This window comes from Macaca thibetana, chromosome 5 (assembly GCF_024542745.1).
Source record: "Macaca thibetana thibetana isolate TM-01 chromosome 5, ASM2454274v1, whole genome shotgun sequence".
NCBI lineage: Eukaryota > Metazoa > Chordata > Mammalia > Primates > Cercopithecidae > Macaca > Macaca thibetana.
In genome coordinates, this window is record NC_065582.1 from 45,248,776 (window position 1) to 45,276,716 (window position 27,941).

The window sequence follows — 27,941 nt, forward strand, 5'->3', positions numbered from 1 at the left end:
TAGAGCAATTTCATTTCAACGAGTGTTCCCCAAGTCTAATATGTGGTAGAAAAGTCCGTGTTGCTCAGCCTAATGATCCTGACCACAAAGAGGATGTGCTTTGCAGTCAGCCAGGCCTACCTTGGAGTCCCTGCTCTGCTCTCTCTCACCAGCTGTGTGAAATCAAGCACTGAGACCATTTTCTCATTTGTAACAAGTGTGCGAGGGCACCTCTCTGCTAGGCTGGCTGGGAGCACTGAATGAGATAACATATTTAAAGAATTTAACATACTGCTTAGCTCACAGGAAACATATAGTACATTTATTATTATTTTAATTTTGCACCTGTGAGAAAGAATTTTGCTTTCTAAAGTTTATTTTCATAAGCCTCCCAGCCCCTGAGAATGTCCATTTTCCTTTCTCTTTGGAGGTGCAGTGACCATGAGTACTGCATATAATATTCCAGGGACTATTCACTGTTGTTTTGAATGACATATACAGCATTAATATCTGCTATCTGCTCTTTTTGTCTAGGGCAATATATTGGGATCTTTTATTTAGGGAGCAGCAAGACCTTCATATTACAAGCATTATTTGGATATTTCTTCTAAAATGCAATTCTTCCCATATGTCCAAGACATAGCTCACCTGACCACTTGAATGTATTATTATTTAATTAACTGTTTCAGTTTTATGTTTCAAATCTTCCTTCTATCTGGGAAAATTGAATGATATTTTCAATGCTGAGAATTTTATGAAAATATTAATCATGATCAGCATTGGCAATATGAAGAACTATTGTTAGAAGAGCTCCTACGAACTCTATTTTTTATATTTGGCTTTTAAACCTTTTTCCCATAATGGTGGTTGAGGTTGGTTTATGTTTTTGTTTTTATAGTAAATTTGTATATGATAATAACATTGACTATCTGTCATTTCTCACAAAATTTTTTAGTTTGCTTGGTTTTAATTTTGTTAATATATCTTTGACGTGTAGACATTCTATGTTTTCATCTCATTGAACTTTGTGTGTTTTTTCCCTCTTTGTGATTTCTTTTGTTGCTGTTGAACTTGGAAGTTCTATTCGTACCGAGTTCGATTAAAAATTCACCAGCATTTTCATCTAGGTATCAATAATTGTCATTTCAAAAAATTCATTGCATTAAATTTATGACTCCATCTACCATCTTTTTGTGTATGTAATACCTGAGAATATGACTTAAAAATAGGTATCCAATTATCTTAGCACCATTTATTGAAGTTATTTCTTTCTCCACTGATCTGATTTATAAAGCCAAGCTTATATAGTCAGTTTAAAAATATATATGTCGGCTTAATGTCTCAGAACTTTGATGTCATTGGTCTCAGACACCACTTTGCCATCCACTGTCTGGTGGGTGGTGGTCTTTTTGATGGTTTCATAGAGTTGCTGTTGTCCAGGGCATCACCAAGATTGAAGTCCTCCTCATCTTCCAGCAGGTGGCAGTAGGTGGCGATCTCAGCCTCCAGCTTGACCTTGATGTTCAGCAGGACCTTATACTCCTGGGCCTGGCGCTGTCCCTCTGCCCAGGTCTGTGCCAGCTCTGACTCCAGGTGCAGCAGGATCTCATTGAGCTGCTCCATCTGCAGGGCATGATGGGCCTCCACCTCCCTCAGATTGTTCTTCAAGCTGGCCTTCAGATTTCTCATGGAGTCCAGGTCGATCTCCAAGGACTGGACTGTATGTCTCCGTTCTGTGAGCAACATCTCAGCAGCTCCAACTTTGGCAGACTGCGTGGTGACTGCTGTGGTGCTTTCCTCAATCTGCTGAGACCAGTACTTGTCCAGCTCCTTTCAGGTCTTCCGAGCTATCTCTTCATATTGGGCCAGGATGCCTGCCATGATCTTGGCTAGGTTCTGAGATCTGGGGGCATCTACCTCCAGGCTCAACCCATATCTGGCAATTTGGGCTTGTAGGCCTTTTACTTCCTCCTTGTGGTTCTTCTTCATGAAGAGCAACTCCTCCTTGAGAGCCTCGATCTCTGTCTCCAGCTGCAGCTGAGTGACATTGGTGTCATCAATGACCTTGTGGAGCCCATGGATGAGACATTAAGCCAGCAGAAGCAGGGTACCCTTTGGGGAGCAGAAGGCCAATAAAAAGTTCAGAGGTCAAAAATAAAATAAAATAAAAAATATATGTCAGCATCTGTTAATAGGTCATTTGTTTGTTGACGAAAACAGCCAAACTCTGTAAAATATTTCAAGAGGGTTATTCTGAGCCAAATATGAGTGACCATGGCCTGAGGCATAGTCTCAAGAGTTTCTAAGAATATGTACCTAAGACGGTTAGTTTACAGCTTGATTTATATATTTTAGGGGGACATAAGACGTTAATCAATACACGTGAGGTATACATTGGGTTGGTTCAGAAAGGTGGGACAACTCAGAGTGGGACCTTACAGGTCACAGGTGGATTCAAAGATTTTTCTGATTGGCAATTGGTTCAAACAGTTAAGTTATTATCCAAAAGAAAGGGGTGCCTGGGTTAAGATAAGGGGTTGTGGAGACCAAGATTCTTATTATGTAGATGAGGTCTCATAGGTGGCCACGTTTAGAGAAAACGGATGGCAAATATTTCCTAGTTAGATCCTTAAAAGGTGCTAGACTCTAGGTTAATCTCTTCAGGACTGGGAGGGTCTGGAAGGGGAAAGATCTAGCTGTGTCAGCAGAAATTCTTTGCAGATGCAAACTTTTCCTTACAAAAATTACAGATGCAAATTTTCCCCCACAAAATGGCTTTTCAGGGATATGTGAAAACATGCCAAATAAATCTATTTTGGAGTAAAATCCTTTGATTTCCTTCAGGGCCTGCTGCCTGTCATGTGATACTGTACTAGAGCCAAATTGGAATTTGGTATCTTATTGCTACAGTCTGTTTTGTCAGTCTTAAGATCTCTGTTTTAATGTTAATGCTGGTCAGTTGTGCCTGAAATCCAAAGGGAGAAAAGTGTGATGGGGCATAACACCCCCTTCCCATCATGACCTGAATTAGTTTTCAAGTTTTTTTTGAATCTCTTTTGTTGAAGTGGGAGTGGGGGATAGGGTTGGTCATTCAGTCATTCAATCTGTTATGGGGCTTAGAATTTTATTTTTGTTTTACATCTTTATATAGTCCTAGTTGCTGATTCCAGAGCTGAACCAAGGCTTTATTGCATTGTTTTCATTAGCATATAAGATGTTTTAAATATCTTAAAGTATAAGTTCTACCATTCACTGGGAAATCCTGTCAGCTCCATCTTCATCATGAATTCAGAATCTGGCCACTAATATACCCAGAGTCCTACTGCTTTGCCACTTGCACTGTGACTAGTTTTGTTTCAGCCACCATCGTCTCTTGCTAGGATTATAGCAATGGTCTCATTGCTCCTCTAGCTTTTATCTTGTACCCTAAAGCCTATTGTCCAGACCACAATCACAGTGTGTACCTCAATGTTAGGTTAGATCATATCAGATCAATGCAGTGGCTTTCCTTTTCCCCAGAGTGCAGTGCCCCTGAGGCCCCACAAGACCTGGGTCTCACCATTCTTGCCTCCCTCACTCAGCTCCAGGCACTTCTTTTACTCAGGACCCTTTCACATTCTTTCTTTCCTCTGTTTGGAATAATCTTTCCTAATTATCTGCATGGTTTGCTCCTTAGTTGCTCAGATATTACCAAAGAGTCTCTCCCCAATCCAGAGGAATAACCATCCATGCACCCCTTCCCCAGGTCCCATTCTCCTCACTCTGTTTTAGTTTTCTTAATTATACATGGCACCACCTGTTTGATATCAGCAGAAGAATGAAACTTTAAGAGGACAGGTTTGGGTTGAGGTGGGGGAAGGTTAATGGTTATTCCCACAGTCTAGTGACAACAAAAATGAATGACATAAAAGTCTTAATTATTGAGGTGTGTTAAGCCAACTTTGGGGTGCGTTTGAGCAATCTGTAGACAAATCTGTGGCTGTTTCTCCAGAGAGGTTTTCAGGAGGTTTAGGATTTACATATTTCTTTAAAGGGACTATAAGGCAAATGGTTGTATTCCTATGAGACATTAGATAGTGCCCAGTAAATCTACATTTTACACAAGATAAGGTGAATGTTTGCAGAGAAAAAGGAAGTATTAATAACAGAAGAGCCACTTCTCTAGACCTCTATGGGTAGGTGGAGGAAATGAGTCTTGTCTTCACTCTGCACCTGCGAAGATATGATTATGATAGATATTATCAGTGTGGAATTGAACAGACTTTAGTTTTAGGAGCTAGACTTAGATTGCAGATCACAGATCTAAAGTTACAAAGAGCAAGTCCTTGTTTATGGGAGGCCAGCAGAGAATTTAGTTATGAATGATCTGTGGAAGCAGTTCTTCAGCAGGTGCCTGAGGTCTTTTATGTTTCCATGGGGATCTGGCTGAGGCATCCTGCTAGGAACAGATATTCATTTGGAAGAGGGAGTTGCATGACTCAACCTCCCAGGCTTAAGTTTCCCTTTTGCATAAGAAGTTTGGGGGTCCTGATATTTTTATCATCCTTTACACTGGAATAATGCTTGGCATAATAGAATGTGTTCAATAAATATTTACTGAGTGACAAGGCTTGGGAATTTATCTGAGATAATTCTTTGATAACAGAAAGGATTTCCCCCTTCCCAGGGTTGTTGCTCTCTTTGGGCTTTCTAATTCTTGAGACAACAAATATTTTCCTATGAAATCTGTGTATTCACCAAATACTTACTGAACCCCTCCATCTTCCAGGTAGTGTTCTAGAGTCTGTCAAATCAGCACAGATTATTGTGATTTACATTTTTAATACACAGTACTCTCTATAATTTAAAATTTTTAAAAATTAAAAAATCGATTCCTAGTTATTCCTGTATCTCCTTTTCCATATTAAATTTGCTGTTTGCTTTACTTTTTTTTCCTTGATTAAGCTTTATAAGCTTTAACCATTTTTTGAGTAATCAGAAATGGAAAACAATATAATAGATCTGTTAATTGACTCAAAATAGCATTGTATTTTTTCTATTATTTCTATTTTGTGGGCAATGTTTTCAATTTCCTCTTGGTCTTTATTTTTTAATAAAAGCATTTATAACAGTGACCTTATCTTTATATTGAGCTTTGATAACAGCTGATACATTTTGCTCTTGTTTTAAGAATATTTTAATTATCTTATAATTTTATTTCCAATGACTCAGCATTTATTCACTACTATCCAGCAGTGTGGCTAGAGTTTAGTGAATGAAAGACAGAGAGGTATGCACATTAATTCACATGAATTAATTATATTATTCCAAAATTCCATGAAATATAGTTTTTGAAAACTTAAGATGTCAAAGGCAGAGAGGCGTATGCTAAATTCAGGACAAGGTGGAGGCAGTAAGCTGGGCAGAACATTCAGGGCTTCTTAGGACAAGTGAAGGTGTCTGTGTTCTAAGAGCAATGGGAAGTTATTGGAGAATTTTAAGGACTTTGACGTGTTTTATGCCTGCTGGGGGAAGAGTAGATAAAAGAGGGCTAAGATAGAAGTGAGGAAGATCAATTAGAAAGTTATAGAAGCTGCTAACGGTGGGAAGATTATAATTCCTCAAAAAACACCACTGTCATGGAGAAGGAAAATGGTCCCTTTTATTTGTTGATACAGGGCCCTGGGTCACTGAAATAAATTTCACAACAGTGTTCTTCCTTCGGGGTAAATAGGGCTGCTCTAAACATGAGTAAACTTTGGAATTTTTTTTTTTTTTAGATTAGCCGCATTTAAGAAAATGTTTTCCTAACTTTATCAGTAGATTACTAATTTTGTTTGGCAGTTCTCTGTAGGTATTGAATGGTTGCTTGGAGCAAGTTATATTAGGAGCTGCTTTCTTGACACACCATTTTAAACTAAAAAACTCTTTGATTTTAATTCATACTTCAGTGTTTCCATATTGCCGTGTCCTAGAAAAGTTTTTGTCAGAATTTGCATGCCATTTTAGGTCTTCATATTTTTTTAGACTAAACATGTTTTCTGTATTTTTTAGGCCTCAAACTGCAATTTACATTATCTGAATTGTTTGCCTACTTAGGTCACATTCTCTAGACAGTGTTCAACTCTTTACTAGGCTGTAGATAAATAGGCTTATATACAAAATCTTCTATTTATAAAATCTCTCTTTTGGATAACAGAGTGCTTTTTGCCATTTGTAGACCTCTTCTAGTTTTGGATGCCTAATTTTGGAAATTTTTAATTACAAACGGGAGTGCTATCCTAAAGGAATACCACATTTGCAGTGATGTAGTATATACATATTAAACACAAATTTTAAGTTTTATTTTAGTTGTGTTTAGAAGAAATTTGCTCTCCTATGTCTTTAGAAACTTGATGTCCAAGAAGTCTCCTATGGTTTTAGGCTTTCACTGAAATGTCTGTGAGTCCATTAGGACTGCTACAACAAAATACCTTAGACTAGGTGCGTTAGTCTGTTCTCATGCTGCTAATAGAGAAATACCCAAGACTGGGTAACTTATAAAGGAAAGAGGTTTAGTTGACTCACAGTTCCACATGGCTGAGGAGGCCTCACAATCATGATAGAAGGCGAAGGAGGAGCAAAGTCACATCTTACATGGTGGTAGGCAAGAGAGAGTGTTCAGGGCAACTGCCCTTTATAAACCATCAGATCTTGTGAGACTTATTCACTATCATGAGAACAGCACGGGAAAGACCCACCCCCATGATTCCAATTACCTCCTACCAGCTCCCTCCCACGACACATGGGAATTACGGGACCTACAATTCAAGATGAGATTTGGGTGGGGACACAGCCAAACCATATCACTAAGTAATTTATAAATGACAGAAATTTTATTTCTCACAGTTTCAGAGGCTGGGAAGTTCAAGATCAAGATGACAGCAGACTCAGCATCTGGTGAGGGTTCTCTGCTTTGGATATTACACCTCCTTGTTGCATCCCCACATGCAGAAGGGGTGAACAAACTCCCCTCAGGCCTCTGTTATAAGGGCACTTATCCCATCTATAAGGCTTCTGCCTTCAGGACCTAATCATCTCCTAAAAGGCCCACCTCTTAAGACTAGTGCATTAGTGATTAAGTTTTAACTATGAATTTGGGAGGGGACACAAACTGTCAGACCACAGCACTTACTGATTGTGCAGTTTATTTCTGTGCCCAGTCCTCTGAGTTTATGAAAAGAAGGGAAGACATTTTTTTTTCTTTCAACCAGTATCGCATTCAAACTAGGTAAATTTGGTACACTCAAGTTTTTAACGTTTTACAAAAAAAAAAAAAAAAATCAAAGTTTCCTTTTAGCAACAGGGTGATACATAAAAGGGGAAAACTACAGCCCAGAGCACAAAGCCTAAAATGACCACAGAGGAGTTCCTTTCTTACGCTAAGCACAGGCTCTAACTTCACCAGACTAGCCTGTCTTCCCCTAACACTGCCATACTTCAGGTCTCCATCTTAGTAAAAGATATGGATATTGTTGTTGCTCCAAAAAGTTTATTTAGAAACTATACATATAAGGCCAAGAAATTATTTTTCTCTTCTTGTAATTCTATGCAAAAAGTGCCTTCATTTATTCTTTTGGGTCCTTTCAAGTAGATAGTTTTACATCAGCTCCAACTTCCCATTATTCATTAAATCTTTCCTTCAACAAACATTTATCGCTAAGTTCTAGGTATGTCCTTGGTCCGAAAGTTTTAAGGTGATTGAGATACTATTATGGAACTTCAGGGCTCTATGTTTTTAAATTCAGGACAAACATGTAACAAATCAGGACAGTAATTTATACAATAAAATGCTATAAGAAATATAAAAATATAATTAAATGATAGACATAGGTATTGAATACCATGGGACACAAAGGTAAGAAGGTCAATAACACTAGGGTGAAGGCAGAAGATGGTTTTGAAATGTTAGAAGGAAGCCAGAACCTGTGAGTAGTCTTTCACTTCACAGAACTCTTTTGGATGGCTGTGAATGTTACATTTTAGTCATCCCCAACTTAGAAAAAATTGTCTGAAGACTTTAAATACTGATTACTTTACATACTGATTACTGAAGAAGACAGTATATTCAACTCAGTACTCTAGGTGCAAACGTTGGCCAATTCACACTACATCCCTTAGCACACTCTAAATAGCCAAGATTCTTAAATGGCTGGGCTATCAAGTTGTTCCTGTTTTTCCATAAATACTACAAAACATAAAACACAGTGGCTATTTTGAAAAAGAAATAATAAAGAGTGTGCTCATTGATACAGCTAGGAAGATATGTATACTCTGAGCTACATCATTATCTTCCACGTAAAGAGAAATTCCAACCTTATGAGAGAGCCTGGGAAACAGAAAAATGTTCTTTTCGATTCTTTTTATCATATAAAAAACTTCACAAAAGCCCTTATAACTTTGTTGAAAATTTCTCCTAAAAACATACCTTTGAACACCTATTGCATTTTTGTCACACTGGAAAAAAGCATGAATTCACTTCCTCTACTCTGTGGGTTGTGAAAGTAGAAGCAGAAATTACTTTGTGGCCCACCACCATGAAGAGAAAATGGTTCTTCTTGTACAGTCAAATGCAGGCCTTACTCATTCCAACACTCTCTCCCCACCGGTTTAAGTATAGCTCAGAGACTTGTGCTAGGTGGAGTTGTTGCTAAATGAGATGCACTATTTTCCACAGAGAGCTTGTGGGACACCCAAGTAGGCCACCAGGGTGTTGGGGAGAACCAGAAAAACAAAGGTATGAGGCCTCTCCTCCCACTCCACTCTCCAATTGCTGGGTTATCAAACCAGGGCCTTGAACAGGCTAGTGGCTGAAGGATTTGGGGTTTAGATGAGAGAAGAACAGGAGGGTGGGAAGAAACATTACAGAAAACCGATCCTATCAAACACCCAAAGCAAGTTCAAGGCATTTCAACATGTCTTCTGTTAAAAACAAAAAACAAAAAAAAAACTGTTTTGCTTTCCATGAAAAATACTTGAAACAAAATCTAGGAATTTCTCACGGTGCACACAGGAAAACGAGTGTTTGCACTTTGGAACCAGCTGAATGATAGACGATCAATGTGGAATACTGTTTCTGTGAACATGAATATAGGATATGCCTAGACACTTAGGAAATCTTTGTAGTCATACACTTCTTTGAAAAAGCTGTACACACACAGCAAGCTGTCCTACCTGTTCAAGGGGAGTTCTCAGCAGCTCAACCCAAAAACTGAGAAGGAGGTATCAAGGGGCAGGTCAAACTTTTTCCCAATTTGTAAGCCTGGCAGATGCCCTCACTGCTCAGAAAAATCACTTTGGTTTAACAAACATGTGTAGTTACAGAATTTCCCTTGAAGGAGTTCCTTGAATATTCCAGTTGTTGTTGAGTTAGAGCCCCATGCTTAGGTACATGGTGGCTGCATCCTCTTGTGGCCACCACTCTCTCTCTCCCTCAGCATCCCCGAGGGAGATGAGGTTGCCCATGTCAAACACACACCTAGAGGAACTCCCAGTTTTTGCATGGGAGTCGATGGTAAGGGCACCGATGGGAAGTTAAAAAGTGCAGAGAGGATGTTTCTGAAACCTTCTAATGGACTAATGGGCTAAAATTGCCTTCATTCATTGTCAAGCCTCTCTCTAAAGTATGAGTGAGCACAGGCAGCTTGCCAGAGGTTTAAGATAATCAAGACACCATTTATGGGAACAAGAAGTTATGAAAACAGTTTCGGCTTTTAACTTTATAGTCTGATTCCTCTGATTCTTAAGTTAAGGGTCATTCTACGTTTTTTTAAATTCCTTTTGTGCTTCTCTGCCCAACCACTTTTCACCCATTCAACTTCCTGTTCCTCTCTTGCATCCAGTTCTCTGTATGACTTGGCACCTGATACCTTTACATGTCCGGAATACTTTCTGAGCAAATATTTTATTGAACTTCCTAAAAATACACAGGTAGAATAAAAACATGGCCATGAAAATAAAGGCAGTGGAGTGCTTATGTTTACTAGAAAATGTCCACAAATATGCTGATATAGGATTCTCTAATTCTGTCACAAAGAATTCTGTGATTCTTTCCAGCGTTAAAAATGTCATTAAACAAGACATACACTCATGGCAATTTCCACTTGACTTTTTGGACACCTATTTCCATAGTAATATATTTTTGAAGTTCAGAACAGTCTGTTCTGCCATAGTGTGGTGGCTATGCTCCTCAAATATTCCCTGTTATCAAAAAACATCACATGATGGAAGGATTTGCTCCAATGGGAAATATATGAAGCTAAAGAGATAAAGCTAATTTTTCTAGCAGCAATGTAAATATGTGCTTGGGCACATACTTTTTTGGAAAGAAAAGAAAAAAAAAACCCTATAGGTGCTTAGATATAAAAACTAAACCCAGTATTTGAGTACATCTAACTTTTCCTGTTACTACTGATACTATTATTAACCCAACATCTTTAAACTTTTTATTATCATTATCAGTTTTGTCAGTCATCAGTGGGTGGGATAAGCCAAACAAAAAGCCACTCATGAAAATATCTGTGTCAAACTAGGTGTTGTGGTCTGAATGTTTGTGCCCTTTACAATTCATATGTTGAAAACTAACCCCTAAGGCCACGGTAGTAAGAGATTGGAGTCTTTGTGAGGTGTTTAGCTCATGAGGGCAGAACCCTCATGAATGGGATTCTTATCCTTATAAAACAAACTTGAGGGAGGCCTTTTGTCCTTCTGCCATATGAGGACACAAGTAGTGGGCATCATCATTGAAGCAGAGAGAGCCCTCACTAGACACCATATCTGCTGGCACCTTGATCTTGAACCTCCCCATCTCCAGACCTGTAAGCAACACATTTCTATTGTGTCTGTATGACCCAGTCTATGGCATTTGTTCTAGCAGCCCAGACGGACTAAGACTTCAGGGTAGTAGTTTCCTTCTTATCCAAATGCTAATTCGTATTCACAGTTAGGCTACTACTTAAAGCAGTCTGGTAAAAGCAAATCATGCTTCTTCTTCAATCAGTTTCACTACATCAAATTGGCTTTATGGAAAGTTGTACTGCATTTGTAGATGTAAAATGAAAGGTACGAGTGAAAATTGAATATAAGTTGATTTTGGATCAAAACAAGCAGTGTTTTTGGGGTTGAAATGCCATCTAACTGTTGACATTCACTGAACATCTTCTATTTCTTTGCATGCTATAAACTACTGAGACAGGAGCCAAAAATGGTATTTTCTAAGGAATGTTCCATCTTCCTCCTGCGACATTTATTTTTGTTTTATTTTTGTCTAATCTTTCCAATGGGACTGAAACACTAACTTTGTAATAGACTATTTGTGATTGTTTGTAACTACACATTAAAAAATAATGGGATTTAATGACAATTTCTCAAATTATGATGATTAGAATATAACTTTTAAGTATATTTTCAAGCAACCATTCAGTACTGTGGAGAAGCTGCAGACACTTAATGAGGGTGAACCAGGTATTACAAAATAGCTTTTCCAAAGAAGGGAACTCTGAGTTAAGGGAAAGCAAGCAAAATTCCTTTTTTTCTCTCCTAACTAAAGAGACCAGTTAACTTGCCAAGTGAAAACTCTAAGTCCCAAGAAATACTCTAAACACAGAAAAATAAGCACATCGATGAATGCCTCCCCTTTTCCTTGTTGGTCTGAAGCCGACTGACAGCACCAGGTGGCAGCCCTCGGGAACTGCCTGTTGCAGATGCCCTACCTGACAGCCAAAAGCTGGCAGGAATTAAGCAGAAACATGTGCTTCCTGTGGAGGGCAACGGTCAGCAGGTGGGATCAGCAGACTCTGTTACTGAGCCCGTCCTCCTGTGTGGTCATCTGGACCGCCTTCCTCGTGGGCACTGAGGGCCCGGAACAAGACATTTTCTCAGTGCTGTGCTGGAAGCTGTTCAAATGCAATTATGCTGTATGTCGTTGCGGAATAGATGACTTAGAGGTTCCACACAAATTGAATTTTGAGGCCAGCCTGAAATTACATTAGATTTGGGGGCTTTGACAAAAGCCTGTCTGAATCCCCCTGAAGTCCCTTAGGGTCATCTTTCTTTAATCATTCACTAATGTTTTTCTGGTTAGGTCACTGATTAATGGATGACGTAAATCTCCACTCTCTGCCCACCCCCCAATTTTTTAGTACTGTAGATAATGTTTTATTAATTTGTCCTTTTTGGCTGCTGCCAAGACAGCAAATATGAAACTGATTTTTGAACCTCAAGAAACTGACATTTCTAATTCTGCCTTGTATCATAAGCCTCAAATGCAAGAAGCTATGATTAGAATGTGATAATAGCTGAGATGCCATAATTCTTTGCTGTTGTCTGTAAGTACACTCTTCCAATCAGAGAGAGGTCATGGGAATTAAATAGATTTGATTCATGAGAAAAATAAGAACTGACCTCTCAGGGGAGGAGGAACAAATGTCCATGCTCAGATCAACAGCATTCTGCATCTCAGATAATTACTTCATTTTTCTTGATATCCTATTAAAGCAATAAATGTGAATCTCAGAAAATTGTTTAAGGTATAACAAAGCCAGAGACCTTCATATGTTTTACAATTCAATCCTTACAACAAACTTACAAAAGCAGTATTACAATTCATACAGATACGGCAAATGAAGCCCAAAACGTCCCGTAACTTTCTAAGGGACATGACTCTGAACTCTGATTTTGTTACTCTTCATTTTGTCATCCCTTATCTCAAAGCATTTGGGGTAAGCCAAATTTAATTATCATGTACTTACATATATACATATCTAATACAATCTTTTTTCCTTTTTGGTTTTTCTAATGTGATCTTAAAATAGGGCACAAAATGATGTCACAAACCCAATGAAATACAGTAAGATGTGAAACCTCTAAAGAGATTGCATATTTTAAATTTTTTCTTTGCTTCAGGAACTATTTTATACAAGAGATATTGCTGATTTGTGAGCAGTAGGTTGGCTGATAGAGATTTTGTTAAAACATAACAGCTGAGAAATACCAGCATTTGAAATTTACAGCTAAGCTTCATCACAATACTTTTGGATACAAAGACATTTTTCTTTCATATTCTTAAATATCAATAAGAAAAAGAGAAAAAGCAATTCAGATTCATAGTCTGATGACATCTTCTCTGGCCCAAGGAAAAAAGGTACTAAGTTTACTGACATCAACAAACAGGGTCTGGGTATATACCACCAAGTGAACATGGCCTGTTCTTCCTAAACTTGTACCTGTTCCTTTGAATACCGGTGTTATTTTACACACGCATGTACACACACACTCTCTCTCTCTCTTTTTTTTTTTTTTGACACAGAGTCTCACTCTGTGGCTCAGGCTGGAGTGCAGTGGCGCGATCTCAGCTCACTGCAAACTCTGCCTCCTGGGTTCACGCCATTCTCCTGCCTCAGCCTCCTGAGTAGCTGGGACTACAGGTGCCCACCACCACCCCCGGCTAATTTTTTGTATTTTTAGTAGGGACGGGGTTTCACCATGTGTTAGCCAGGATGGTCTCGATCTCCTGACCTCGTGATCTGCCCGCCTTGGCCTCCCAAAGTGCTGGGATTACAGGCGCGAGCCACCGTGCCTGGCCTACACACACTGTCTTTACACATGCATGTATAAACACACACACATCAGAGTTACGGCATTCTTCTCCTCCCCAACGTAAACAGATTATCTGTTTAATTGGATGGTTGGAAACTTTTGTGTTGATATTTAAAAAAAATTTTACCTCAGCCTCCCAAAATGCTAGGATTATAGGTGTGAACCACCGTGCCCAGTCTTCCAGGTTTTAAACATAAACGACTCTATTAACTCTATGAGTCAAACCATCTATGTTGCTTTTAATTTGCCTTTGCTATAGCATATTTTAATTGGATTTCTCTCCAAATTTCTGGTCTACTTTTGGGGGGATGGTAGAGTTTGTGTTTGTAATAGTATTGATATCCAAATCTCTTCATAAAGATCAAATTCAGTATTTCAATTATTAATGAACATATATATATATATGAAAGATTGACTTATACTAGATAATAGCTAATAATAACTAAAAGGAAATAATGCAATCCTATTGTGTTTTTGGGCCATACGAGTCTACTCTTTTAGATTAATTACCCCAGAAATAAAAAGAAGAATCTGTTTTTAGTGACTTTTATGCCATCCGGTGGACAGCACTGTGATTTTCCTAATACCAACTAAAGAAAACAAACCTAATTTCCACGTGTCGCCATGCTGATAAATGCTGACTCTAAAAAGGACATTAAGTATTTCAGTACCACCCAGCATGTAAACATCTATGTCATATGTTACTTGCAAACTGACATCTGTAATGTTGATGAGGAAGGCAGGGTCAAAATTAAAATGTGATCTTGCTGACTTTACCACAATGATATTCTCTGTTTTCTTGCAAAGACTACTCTGAAATTAGAAAATCAAATCTTCTCATACTTTCCCTGCATTTTTCAAGTTGCTCAGACTTTTGTTTTGAATTTGATGCACATCCTTCTTCATCTCGACCACATACACTTTGCGTTCATGGAGTCTCAGAATCTTTCACTTTTTAGATTTGAGACTCCTCTAAGGCATTAGTGGATTATGAAATCACGTAGGGGAGCGTAACCAGCATTTTAATAATTAAAATGGCACAGAATAGAATAGAAAATAAGATACAGTGCATCCCATTGGTTCGTGAAGCTTGTTTCAGTTGGACATGCATGCAAATGCTGTGCGCCGAGTCCTGATGTGATCTACATTTTTTATTGCGGCTCTATCTGTGCCGGTTATCTCCCTATTGTCTCTCAACTCCAAATCCACACCTCTCTACACTGCTCTGTGATGTTGGCATTGGGACCCTCCTTTGCCAGCTGGTTCTTTCTGCAGGTGGAGGAGAAGGTCAGGGAAAGAGAAGAGGCTTCCTTTCTATGTTTCTGTTTCCCTCAGCATGTTTCCAGCAGCTGCACTGACTGCAGACTCCAGCTTCTTTCAACTCCTTTCAGCTTCTGTCAGACCTCTAGCAGCAGAGATATCAACAGAAGTCACATGCCACTCCCTCTTCAAAGCTATAAACATCAGCTCTTTGGAGCCCCTCCATCTTCTGGTTACAGTAACCCACCTTCTACTTTCTGTCCCTCTTTCTCAAGGCATGGACTAATTCCTGCTGTTATCTCTAGATATTATTATAGTGTTCCTTTTCTGTTCTTTCAGCCTTTCCATACTCAAGTAACCAATTCCTCTGTTTGAAGACCTAATGCGATTTTTATTTTTTTGACTAAATCCTGACTGATACGTGGTCAAAAAAAATTTTTTAAGCCATTGCTTCTGGGCATCGATTCTTCAGTCTTACCTCACTCATACAATGTCCATCAGAGCAGCTTGGACACACACTGATACCTCCCAGATCCCACCAATCATTGATGATAGAATGATGTTTGGCTCATTAGTATATTTCCACCCCAGTGGAAACAAAGGACATGAAAGGAAATGTGTACAACATAGTACATTTAATTTTAGTGTTTAAGGCATTTCAGCATTTACCTTGGTATTATAGGCATGGGATAGAAGAGCAAAACTAGGAAGTGGCTAAATAGGAAGTAGAACCAGCTTTCCTGATCCTTAGATTATTCTTGCTGTAAGATGCACTGCTGTGTTGGAGAGTTTTGGTGTCTATAACCTTATACCTGCCATGCCACACACACACACACACACACACACACACACACACGCTAAGTGATGAGTCATTGACATTTACCCTGAGCAGTGGTTAATGTTTGCTTATAAAATGAAGGACACCAAGAGAGGGCTAACTTGGCCCACTTAGGAAGACAAATGGAGAGATCTAGGGACGAGGTTGCAAACTGGTAGCTCATGGGTTTCATCTGGCTGGCAAATACATTTCATTTTCCTTGACCATGCGGTTTTGTTTTGTTTTGTTTTGTTTTGTTTTTGAGACAGAGTCTTGCTCTGTCACCCAGGCTGGAGTGCAGTGGCACCATCTCTGCTCACTGCAAGCTCTGCCTCCCAGGTTCACGCCATTCTCCTGCCTCAGCCTCCCGAGTAGCTGGGACTACAGGCGCCCACCACCACACCCGGCTAACTTTTTGTATTTTTAGTAGAGATGGGGTTTCACCGTGTTAGCCAAGATGGTCTCGATCTCCTGACCTCGTGATCCGCCTGCCTCGGCCTCCCAAAGTGCTGGGATTACAGGCGTGAGCCACCACGTCCAGCCGACCATGTGGTATTTTTCAAAGATGTTAAAGATCCTATTTCCAGTGTCTCTTTGACAGTCAGGAACCAGTGAATACAGGATCCTCATCCCTACAGGCACCAAGTGCTTTATGAGGCATTCATTGTCTGGTTTGCCATAGTCCCTGCTAGTCTTTGGTACCTGGAATTTCTGCTCTTTTCTTTATGTTGCCCACCTGGCTCCTGTAGGCATTTGCATTTTGACTCTTAACCTAGAGGAAGTGTCCTAGGGTGGTAGGGGCTGAAGCCATGTGGCTGCAGAAGAGATGGAGGAGGTGGAAAAGAAAAGAAAAATAGATGCAGACTGACAGGTTGAGTGAGCTAGAAGGGATGAGACAGCTGCCAAGGGAGAGAGCTTTTTGGGAATGTGTGGAGAAGGGTAAATGCGAATGTCTATAAAGCCGTCCTATGTGATAGACCTCCATTCTCCATTTGTCCACAAGAATTCCAATAAAACTACCGTACTAGGGGGTGTGTGTGTGTGTGTGTGTGTGTGTGTGTGTGTGTGTGTGTGTTGCTTTCTTTTGTGGGGAGACCATTGGCAACGGGCTAACAATGACATAGAGACAGGTGGGACTAGAGGAGAAATAGCTTGGGAAAGCCCAGGCACAGGCCAGTACATGACATTCTCTGAGTGATTTTTTTTAAATAAAGTTTTTGAAGTTCCTGACTATAATTATTTAACCATTTGCTACAAAATATTAATTATGATTAATGATACCTATTAACATTAATCAAAAACATACTGCAAAAATGACATTTCTCCACTATTGCTTGATGAAGTCACGCTCTTCACTACCTCTCCCATGGTCTCAAACACTTTTCAGAACCTTTTACTACTTGGTCCTGAACTTTAAAATGTATATTATTTTATAAATAATGTATATCTATCTGTCCACATATAAAAACGTATAAAACTATATATACAGTTATAAAACTATATGCATAAAACAATATACATCCATATAGAAGTATTTAAAACTATAAATCTATAAATGACCTGGCTTTATTGATAAGCTAGAAATGTGCACCTTTGGTTTTAGGGAGTTTTGTAATTTATTTCTCAGATCATATGTAATTATTGGAATATTCTTAAAAATAAGCTTGTGAAGTCATATAAAATCATCTGTAGTCCACATTAAATATGTATATGTGTGTGTGTTTGTGTATATGTATAATCCATGGCAACCAATTAAAATTGGGGTATCCTTTCTTCCAATTATTCCCTGTGTGAGAGTATGAGTAGCAAACATTTGTTTGTTGCTTCGCCACCCACCCTTCCATTCCCCTTTCTTAAAGGTCACCTGAATCTCCTATCCATGTGATTTGGCTGGAACTTACCTCACCTCTGGTTGGGGAGGGTGGTAAGAGGTGTTATACCCTCTTAGCTACAGGGATGGGTTCAGGGTTGGGAACAAGAAACAAGACAAACAAACCAGGACCCTGTTCAAACCCTCTTCCCCACCTAACTTGAATGAGAGTACGTGCAGCCTTTCTATGCTTTAGGGCAGGACCTACCTGCAAATGAGAGCAAAGGCACAAAACTAGAGCAGAAAAATGCAGTGTGAGCAATGGAGCCCTGGCACCACATTTGGACTTGGATCAACCTTTGAAGCCAATTTTATCCTTGAATTGTTCAGTTATATTATCAATACATTCTCTATCCTGCTCAAGACAGATTAATGTTTCATTTGTATATTTGTAACACCTTCTGATAAGGTATGCATGTGTGCATGTTGGTGGGTGGGCATATGTATAATAAAACTGCTGTTATCCTGAATATGAAATGTATATTCTGCTTTCTCTTTCAAGTAACATTATATCATAAATAATTTCTAGTACCATTAAATAATCCTCAAAAACATGATTTTAATGGTATATAATATTGCACAAAATGGATATGCTCTCATTGAAGTATTTCCTACCATCAAATGTTTAGGTGGTCTCATGGGCTTTCAAAATACTTGCATCAATTTCCTCAATCTCTGCTTACAATACTATACAGTTTACTTGCGCAAAATGGTCTCCTTCTGGTTTCTTCTTTTCTGAGCCCTCTGCTTTTTGTAGACCTAAGATAAATCTATCATGTTCTGTCCATCAAGTAATTCTCTCTTGCTTGCTTAAAAGTTTCTTCAAGTGTCACTTTTTGCAAGAAACCTAACCTTAAAAACATGTCCCCAAACCACCCATTATAGCATCACTGACAGATGATTAGTTTTTGCCAAGTTGTCCAAAGAAAACAATTTCTTATTTAAAAGAGAGAAAAGTATACATATCTGGTGAAAACATTCTTCTTGTGTTGCCTTGTAGTGTTAATACATAGATATTCCATCAACATAAGACAACAGTAAGCCTGTGATTACTTAACTTCTAGGTTGACGACTTCCTCCTTCCAAACCTTCACCATTAGTTCATTTCTCAAGATCCTTTATTAATTCCAGAGTTTATTAAAAGTAACGAAGGACCATGACATCAATTCATTCTCCTTGCAGAGCCAACATAGACTCCAGAAACCAACTCAGAGCACTGGAATGTTGCAAATTGGTGCTGTTTCCTTTGCCACCAGAAGTTTAAACTGAAAGATTTGCAGCACTGAATGGGGTGGGTTTCTTTATTTTGGCAGGCATCTCCATAGCTTTTAGTAGAGATGAAAGTGATCACTTGTGCTGCATTTTCTTGCTTTTTACCTTGGAAGTTAGCTCCAGAGGAAAGGAGCTGATATCCTTGGTCACTATGAAACACCTTTTCCTGTCTTTACAAAGTTCAAAATTTTAGTGTAAACTGTGAAATGTCCATCAGTATCTGTTTGAATCATTCCTCACTTTCTAACTGTGCCTGGTTTCTGATCAGTAAAATGGAGGTAAAATATTTCACAGAATGTTTGTGAAAATACAAGGACATAACACATATGCAAATGCTTAGACTAGACAAAACATAATTCTGTGATTTGACTCAGTGAATTGAAATCTATAATGGTTCTGAGGAGTTTTAAAAATGTGTACTCAATTAAAGCAAAATGATTTGGAATGAAAAAATTCATAAAATAAAATGAGAACTATTTACACTTTATGAGGCAATTAACTTAAGGTTAATTAAACACCCAATAAACTGTAAATACTCTTCAATATAAAATATAGCTTCACCTTACTGTCACTTTTATCCATGTAAAATCTTACTGAAATGTCTTTGCATTGACTAGACCACATTCTTCATTTATCAAACTGTGAAATAATCCTCTTCCTATACTTTTTTTTTGTTATAATATTTTCACTTACTGGTATTAGTGCCTTTAAAAAACTGAATTTAGAGAATTCTCAACTTCTTTGTCCACAATTGCTCACCATTCATTACCTTTATTTCTAAAGGTTTATTTTCTTAGATAATACAGTTGTCTCTCAGTATCTATGGGAGAATTGGTTTCAAAACCACCTCCCACCCCTGCCAAGATAACAAAACCTGCAGATGCTCAAGTGTCTTATATAAATGGCATAGTATTTGGATACAACCTATGTACTTTATCTCTAAATTATTTTCTACATAGTACAGTGTAAATGCTATGTAACTAGGTGTTTATTATAGTATTTAGGGAATAATGACGAAACCAAAAAGTCTGTACATACTCAATACAGATACAACTATCCATTTACAAAAATATTTTCAATCTGTGATTGGTTGAATCTGCAGATGTGAATCCTGCAGATGTGGAGGATACTCATACTCCAACTGCATACTCAGCAAGCTGCCTGCAGCTACTTCCTGTGCTTCCCTGCCCCTTGCTCTAGTTATATGGTTATATTGTACTGAGAGGCTATTTTTAGAATGGCAAGACTGTCACCAGTTTGTTTCTTGTGGTATCCCAGTGCTTAGAACAGTGCCTAGCACATAGTAGACTCTCAGTGGATATTTTTAAAGATTGAGTAAATGAATAAACAACAACAATAGTAGCAATCACATAAATGGGTATAGTTTTAGTTTTCTATTGCTACTGTAAATTGTCACAAACTTGATGGCTTACAATAATATGCATTTAAAGTTCTTTGGATCAGAAGTCCAAAAAAGATCTCACTGGGTTAAAGCCAAGGTGTCAGCAGACTGCATTCCTTTCCGGAGGATCTGGGGAAGAATCCCTTTCATTGCTCACTTAGATTTTTGGCAGAATTCTGCTCCTTGCAATTGTAGGATTAAAGCCCCTGTTTTCTTGCTGGCTTTTTAGCTGAGGAAGGTTCTCAGCTTCTAGAGCAAGCTTGTCCAACCCACGGCCTGTGGGCTGCGTGTGGCCCAGGATGGCTTTGAATGTAACCCAACACAAATTCGTAAACTTTCTTAAAACATTATGAGTTTTTTTTGCTTTTTTTTTTTTTTTTTTTTTTTTTTTAATTTAAGTTCCTCAACTTTGTTAGTGTTCATGTATTTTATGGGTGATCCAAGACAATTCTTCCAGTGTAGCCCAGGAAAGCCAAAAGACTGGACACCTTTCTTCTACAGGCTACCCACATTTTTTGGCTCATGGCCCCTTCTTTTGTCTTCAGCCAGCAATGGTAGGTTGAGTCCCTCTCATGCTTCAAATCTCTCGCCCTCTTTCTCTTGTTGCTTCTCTCTCTGACCCACTCTTCTGCTTTCCTGTTTGCTTCCCACATGATTATACTGGGCCCATCCAGATAATCCTGGATAATATTCTTATTTTAAGGCTAGTCGACTGGCCACCTTTATTTCATCTGCAACTTTAATTTCCTTCTGTAATAAAACATATTACAGGTTCAGGGGATTAGGACGTGGATATCTTTGGGGGAATTATTATTCTGACCACTGCACTGGATTAAAAACTTTTTATGGCCTGGTGTGGTGGCTCATGCCTATAATCCCAGCACTTTGGGAGTTTGAGGTGGGCAGATCACTTAAGGCCAGGAGTTCGAGACCAGCCTGGCCAACATGGTGAAACGCCGTCTCTACTAAAAATACAAAAATAAGCCAGGTGTGGTCACATACGCCTGTAATCCCAGCTACTCAAAAGGCTGAGGAAGGAGAATCACTTGAACCTGGGAGGCAGAGGTTGCAGGCAGTGAGCCAAAGTTGCGCCACTGCACCCCAGCCTGGGCGACAGCGAGAACTCATCTCAAAAATAATAATAATAATAAAAATTAAATAAAAAAGTAGAAAAAACCTTTTTTTTTACTATTATTCCATTTAATATTCACAACTAGCCTATAAGGGAAATTTTTCTTATTATTTGATAGATAATAAAATAGAAGCACAGAGAGGTTAAATAACTCCCCCAAGATTATAGGATTAGTAGAGGGCAGGCCAGGATTCCAAAATATTCTCTTCAAGTCAATAGCACACATATGAACCATGATGTAGTCATATGGTATGCATACAATTCTGGCGGAAATTAGTCCCCTTAGAGTTGTTCAGTGAACAGAGTGCACAACTGTACATGCCAGCTCTGACCACTGATACATACTGCCTTTGATTTTCCCAGTGCTGCCATGGTGAATACAATGATATCTTTCTTTATCTTCTGGAGGAAATGAATAACTTTCAGGATAAGACTAATCTGAAAAGTCTTTTCCATTTCCTAAGTGGCTTTAAACCAAAATATTACCTATTTATCACTGACAGATATTGTTCTCCTGTTGTAACTTTATAATTTACTCTTTTCCGAAATCATAGCATCTATTATTTAGGCTGTCCTTGACAATCATTTTGCACAGTAGTCTGTTCTATGGTTCACACTTTGGGTACATCCTTTCTGCGAGAGCTGCCTGATTGACCTGTAATGCATCTTAAACTATAGCAGGAAGTCTCCAGCTTATTTTAACTATAGCTTTTTCCACTGTAAAATAGACAATGATAAACTGAGTAGATGTAAAATTCTAAGACAAGTGGTTTCAGACTTATGTAGTATACTTACAGATGTCTCTTCTATAAAATCTGCGGAATTAGTTGGATGTCAAAAGGAATTCTCATTCTCATCTGTTGTCCCTCTCACCTGCTTTTTCCTTCTTCCTTCCTTGAATTGTGTTCAGAAATTCCCATTTGAGTTCCATCTTACCAGCAGTGGCTATCAATGAGAAATGGAATAAAATTTCAGAAGCATGGGAGGCGTGGTCAGCATCAGTTAGTCAGAAAGCAGGAATATCACAGGGCACAATATAGAAGCCCACCCCAAGGAAGTCAATTCAGTTCTACATTCCACCAGTGAGGGAATCCAGGCTGCTTTTCTTCCTTTGCATCCAAGACCCTGTTGGCCCAGTTCTTTAGATTGGACTGGGCTACATTTGGGAGAAATCAATAGGCCCAGTATTGTAAGACTGAGAGGAACAGAGGCATATGGAAGGAGGAAGTAGTTTACTTCTACTGCAGAGAGTAAATCTGACAAACATTTGCTAAAAGTTGGTGGTGATTGTCCTCCAGAGAATGTGGGAGATACTCCAATGAGAGGTGGGAAGACAGCGTAAGAACTTCTATTATATTTTAAAAAATATCCTATGTTTAAAATATTTCTTGGTTGTACATATACATACATAGAGGTGAGGAATCAAGAAAAGTTTGGAAATGACTATGTTCAAGCGTAGTTCTCAGTTCCTCTTGACCAGTTTCTAAGGTATATTTCAGTGACGCAAAATGTTTCATACCATGTTCTTTGAGATGTAGGGAGCACTGCGGTCACCACAAGAGTAGAGAGGGTGGGTCTGATCACTCAACCTTGTTCAGTGAGGCAGCTTCTCTTTGGTTTCTTTTGTATACTGTGGCTCTACATAATGTTTATTTTAATAGATAAGTGACATTGATTTAAAAATAAGTTTACCTTAGTACATCCAACAGACTAGTGTGCTAAATGGCAAGCAGTTCTCTGTATCCACGGGTTCTGCCACCATGATTCAACCAAATATGGATAAAAAATATTTTAAAATAATATTAGTATAATAAAAATAATACAGCAATAAAAATAATACAAATAAAAACAACACAATATAACAATTATTTACATAATACATTGTATTAAGTATCATAAGTAATTGAGATTATTTAAGGTATAGGGGAGGATATGTGTATTTATATATGCAAATAGAGTCATCTGTCAGTGTCCATGGGTGATAGGTTTCAGAAATGCTGTGGATTTCAAAACCTGAGTATGCTCAAATCTGTACATAAAATAATATAATATTTGCATATAACTTACACACATCGTCCCATAATCATCTCTAGATTACCTATACCTAATACAATCCCTAGATATCACTTCATTCATGTGGATTCAATGTACTACTCGAAGTGTGGCAAATTCAAGTTTTGCTTTTTGAAACTTTGTGGAATTTTCTTTTTTCCAAATATTTTCGATCCTCTCTTGGCTGAATCCACAGATGCGGAACCTATGCATATGGAAGGCCAACTGTACTACTGAGGAATTTGGACATCCACAGATTTTGATGTCTGCAGTGGTCCTGGAACCAATCCCCCACAGATACCAAGGGACAACTGTATCAGCAAATATAGCCTAAATGTAAATATCTTTGTGTTATTTATGAGGCAATGAAAGACTGTATCCATCAAAACAATGAGGCAGAGGTCTTTTTTTGCCTGGAATGTAGAAAGCTGGAAGGAACACTACCTCTATAATGAGACAACGAGAAAAAGTCAGATAAACCATAAAACTGCAGCTTCTCTTGAGGCCATCAGAGAATTGAGGTTATGGAACAATTAGGTGGTCCGAAATCTAAATAGGGGCACCTTCACAACCACCCGCCCCCTGGAAAGAAAGGATGCCATGATTGACCTACCTATGCTTGCCAAAGCATAGAAGGAAAATGCAAGTGAAAAGGAAGAAATCAGTTAAAATATTAATGCATTTCTAAAGGTCGAGTATGGGGGTTCATATTCATTGACAGGTTCTTTTCCTTAGATCTTTTATGGATGGTCATGAGAAGGATTAGGGTCAGGGCAGGGTACCAGAGAGACCCTCTTTTGTGTGCAGATTTGGTGGAGAGGATCAGGCATGACTGTGAGAAAAGACATGAAGCCTTCCCCAGTTTGGACCTTTCTCTCAAAGAAAACAAAAGCCCTTAGTCACTGGGTGTCTGTATTTGAACTGCTTCAGCCTGGTACAAGGAAGAATTATCTTAATGGAATTTTAGCTTAATATTATATCATTATCTTTAAAAAAATAATAAAATGTCTGCAAAAAGTTAATAAAAAATAACCTTCTGTACCTGTAACAAAAATTTTCAGGAAGAACATTGCTAAGACTTTATGAATTACTTTTTAAACTAATGGCAATTCCAGCAAGAAACCCAACAGAATAATGAATACATGTGTATTTCAAAGGAAATTTGGAAAAGATATCACTAAGAGAGAACTTACACTAAGTAATTTTAAAATATATTATATAGTTATAGGAATTAGTGCAATTTGGTGTTGACACAAAATAGACATCAAAATAAGGGAGTTTAGAGTAAACTCAAGTCTATATAGGAATTTACTATTTGATGAAGTTGACATTTGAATCAATCAGAAAGGCTGGAATGACAAGTTAGAGAAGCGAGATGACAGTTGAAACAGGAGCAAATGACATACACACACATGCACACATATACACATAGAAAATATGTAAATATATAGGGACTTTTGCTTTGGGTGGTGTTGGAATCCATGGCTCAACTAGTGTGATTATTTTAGTGATATTCATAGCTCAGTTCTTTTGAGAGTGCAAGCAATTGCTCAAGTGGCCAGAGTAATATAAATGGCAAAGTTCTGTTCCAATAGTTTACCTGATTTCCACTAGATAGTAGACCCTGAAGATTGCAGACTATGAAACCTAATAAGCTCCATGAAGGCAGAGTTAAGGTCAGTCTTATTAAACGTTATTCTCCTAACTGAGCAGGAACTTGATATGTTGAATAATGAATAAATGCTTGGAAATTGTTTGTCTTTCTTTCCATTAGGTAGTAGGCCTCAATCTGTATTTCTTTGTATTTTTAAGTTGTCTTATGTTATATTTGACTACATTATCATTAGCTGAGGCATTATGCTGTAATTTTGATTGCATTTTACCCTTTGATAGTTCATTAGGTCAGTTCCCTAAAGCCAGAGAATGAATTAGTGTTGATCTGTTGTAAACTTTTCACTGGTCTGTGATAAAGTAAAGGGAGAAATTATTTGTTTATTTATACATGTCAGTAAAATGTTGATAAATATCATTTTGGAGGGAAGGATTGCTATCTTTCCACCTGAAATTATATCCTTCATATTTTTTTGTACCCAAATCATGGTGACAACAGATAGTAGTTACTTTTTTAAAGCTCTTATTTAAATAAATAAAATGTTGACCATTCTATATACATTCCCAATTGAAAAGAGAATTGTCTCTGGAATTTGAATGCTGATATAATGGTTAAAAGCTCATCTTAAGTCAGAAAGATCTTATTTCTTATCCTGACTTTGTCAATTGTTAGTGAAGTGATATTATGTCTCAATTAGACTTCTTCAACTTCTGTTTAAAATTAGAATGATGATAGTGCTTAGAACAGTACTTTTATTCAAATGTGGTAGGAAATGTTTACCTGTTAAAACATTATTATGTTACACAGTAGACTCCTTCAGTGCAAGACCTTGTTTCCCTGTCCAACATTCTATTCTCAGCACTCTATCTGTTGCTAAATATATATATATATGTTTAATATATATGAAAACATATATATATGTTTGATCCCTCTTTAACACTGTCAAATTTTGCTTTATGTACTTTGAAGCTACGTTATTTTGTATATACAAGTTTAGGGTCACTGTAATTTTCTGTTCAATTGACCATTTAATCAATATGAAATGCTCAACTTTTTCTGTCATAATACATCTTGCCTTAATGTCTACTATGTCATATAGTAACATAGCTACAGCAACTTTCTTTGTGTTAATTTTTTAATAGAATATGTTTTCATTTGGCCAGGCACAGTGGTTCACGCCTGTAATCCCAGCACTTTGGGAGGCAGAGGCAGGCAGATCACCTGAGGTCAGGAGTTCAAGACCAGCCTCGCCAAGATGGCAAAGCCCCATCTCTACTAAAAATACAAAAATTAGCTAGGTGTGGTGACAGACACCTGTAATCCCAGCTACTCAGAGGCTGAGGCAGGGGAATTGCTTCAACCTGGAAGATGGAGGTTGCAGTGAGCCTAGATCGCACCACTGCACTCCAGCCTGGGTGACAGAATGAGACTCCATCTCAAAAAAGTAAAATAATACGTTTTCATTCTTTTATCTGCAAACTTTTCTTTTTGTATCCTTAGAGTAAAATTGTCCCTTCTGTTAATAGCATATAATTGAGACTTATTCCTTTTACGCAGACCAGTAGTTTTCGTATTCTTCCTAGATTTTGCAGTTTGTTGTTCAGTTAATGTAATTAATAATACAGTGGAATTCAGATATCTATTTAACTATTTTTTGGTTTGCCCCATCTTTTCTTTATTCCTTCATTCCTCCTTTCTTCTCCACTTTTAGATTAATAAAAATTTTCCTTATCCCATTTTTATTTCTTTATTGACCTATTTGTTACAGATTATTTTATTAATTTTCAGTGGCTATCATAAATATTAAACTATGCATTTTTGATTTACTATAGTCTATCCAAAATTAGTAACTTTATCACATCCTAAATAATGCAAGACCACTACCATACTTGAACTCCATTTATTTCCCTCCTCTTGTCCTTTGGGTAATTGTTGTCACATATTTTACTTCTATCATATATACTGTGTTTTGAATGCATCCCCAAAGTGTGTTGGAAACTTGGTCCCAGTACACCGGTGTTGAGAGGTGGGATCTTTGGAAGGTGATTGGGTCAAGAGGGCTCTGATTCCTGAATGGATGAATCCATTCATGGATTGATGAGTTATCGAAGGAGTGGGCTAATTATTATGAGCGTGAATCTGCTAAAAAGCCAGTTTGGCTGTCTGTTGTGAGCTGCCTCACTATGTGATGCCCTGCATTGCCTTTTAAATTATATGTCAATGCCTTCGGATAGCTGAAATTTTTTTTCTAGCAGCTTCAAGATGTTACTCTTTTTTCTTCTGGATTCTCTAGTTTGTGTTGCAAAGTCAGTTGTCAATGTTGTTGTTTCCTTAAAGGTTGTGTGTGGGGTTGTTGTTGTTGTTTTTCTTCTGGCTGTTTTTGTTTGTTCATTTGTTTGGAGACGGAGTTTCAATGTTGTTTCCCAGGCTGGAGTGCAATGGCACAATCTCGGCTCACGCAACCTCTGCTTCCTGGGTTCAAGCAATTCTCCTGCCTCAGCCTCCCAAGTAGCTGGGATTACAGGTGCCTGCCACCACACTGGGCTAATTTTGTATTTTTCACAGAGATGGGGTTTCACCGTGTTGATCAGGCTGGTCTTGAACTCCTGACCTCAAGTGATCCACCCACCTTGGCCTCCCAAAGTGCTGGGATTAGAGGCATGAGCCACTGCACTCAGCCCTGGCTGTTTTTTAATATTTTCTTATTGTTGGTTTTCAGCTGTTAGACCATGATGTGCCTAGGTATAGTTTTCTTTGTATTTCTCCTGCTTGGGACTCCTTAGGACTATTGAATCTGCAGGTTGATTTTTTTTTTTTTAATCAGCTTTGCATCTTGGATATTACCTTTTCAGATATTGCTTCTGCCTCATTTTCTCCTTTTCCATTTTTATCTCCTTCTAGGATTTCAATGGCATGTAAATTCAACATTTA

The 27,941-nt window shown here is 38.1% G+C and overlaps 1 pseudogene; it reads right to left on the minus strand.

Annotated features, from left to right (window-relative positions):
- Positions 1-1,312: 1,312 nt before the first annotated feature.
- Positions 1,313-27,938, minus strand: LOC126954388 (keratin, type I cytoskeletal 18-like; annotated as a pseudogene).
- Between the last annotated feature and the right edge of the window lie 3 nt (positions 27,939-27,941).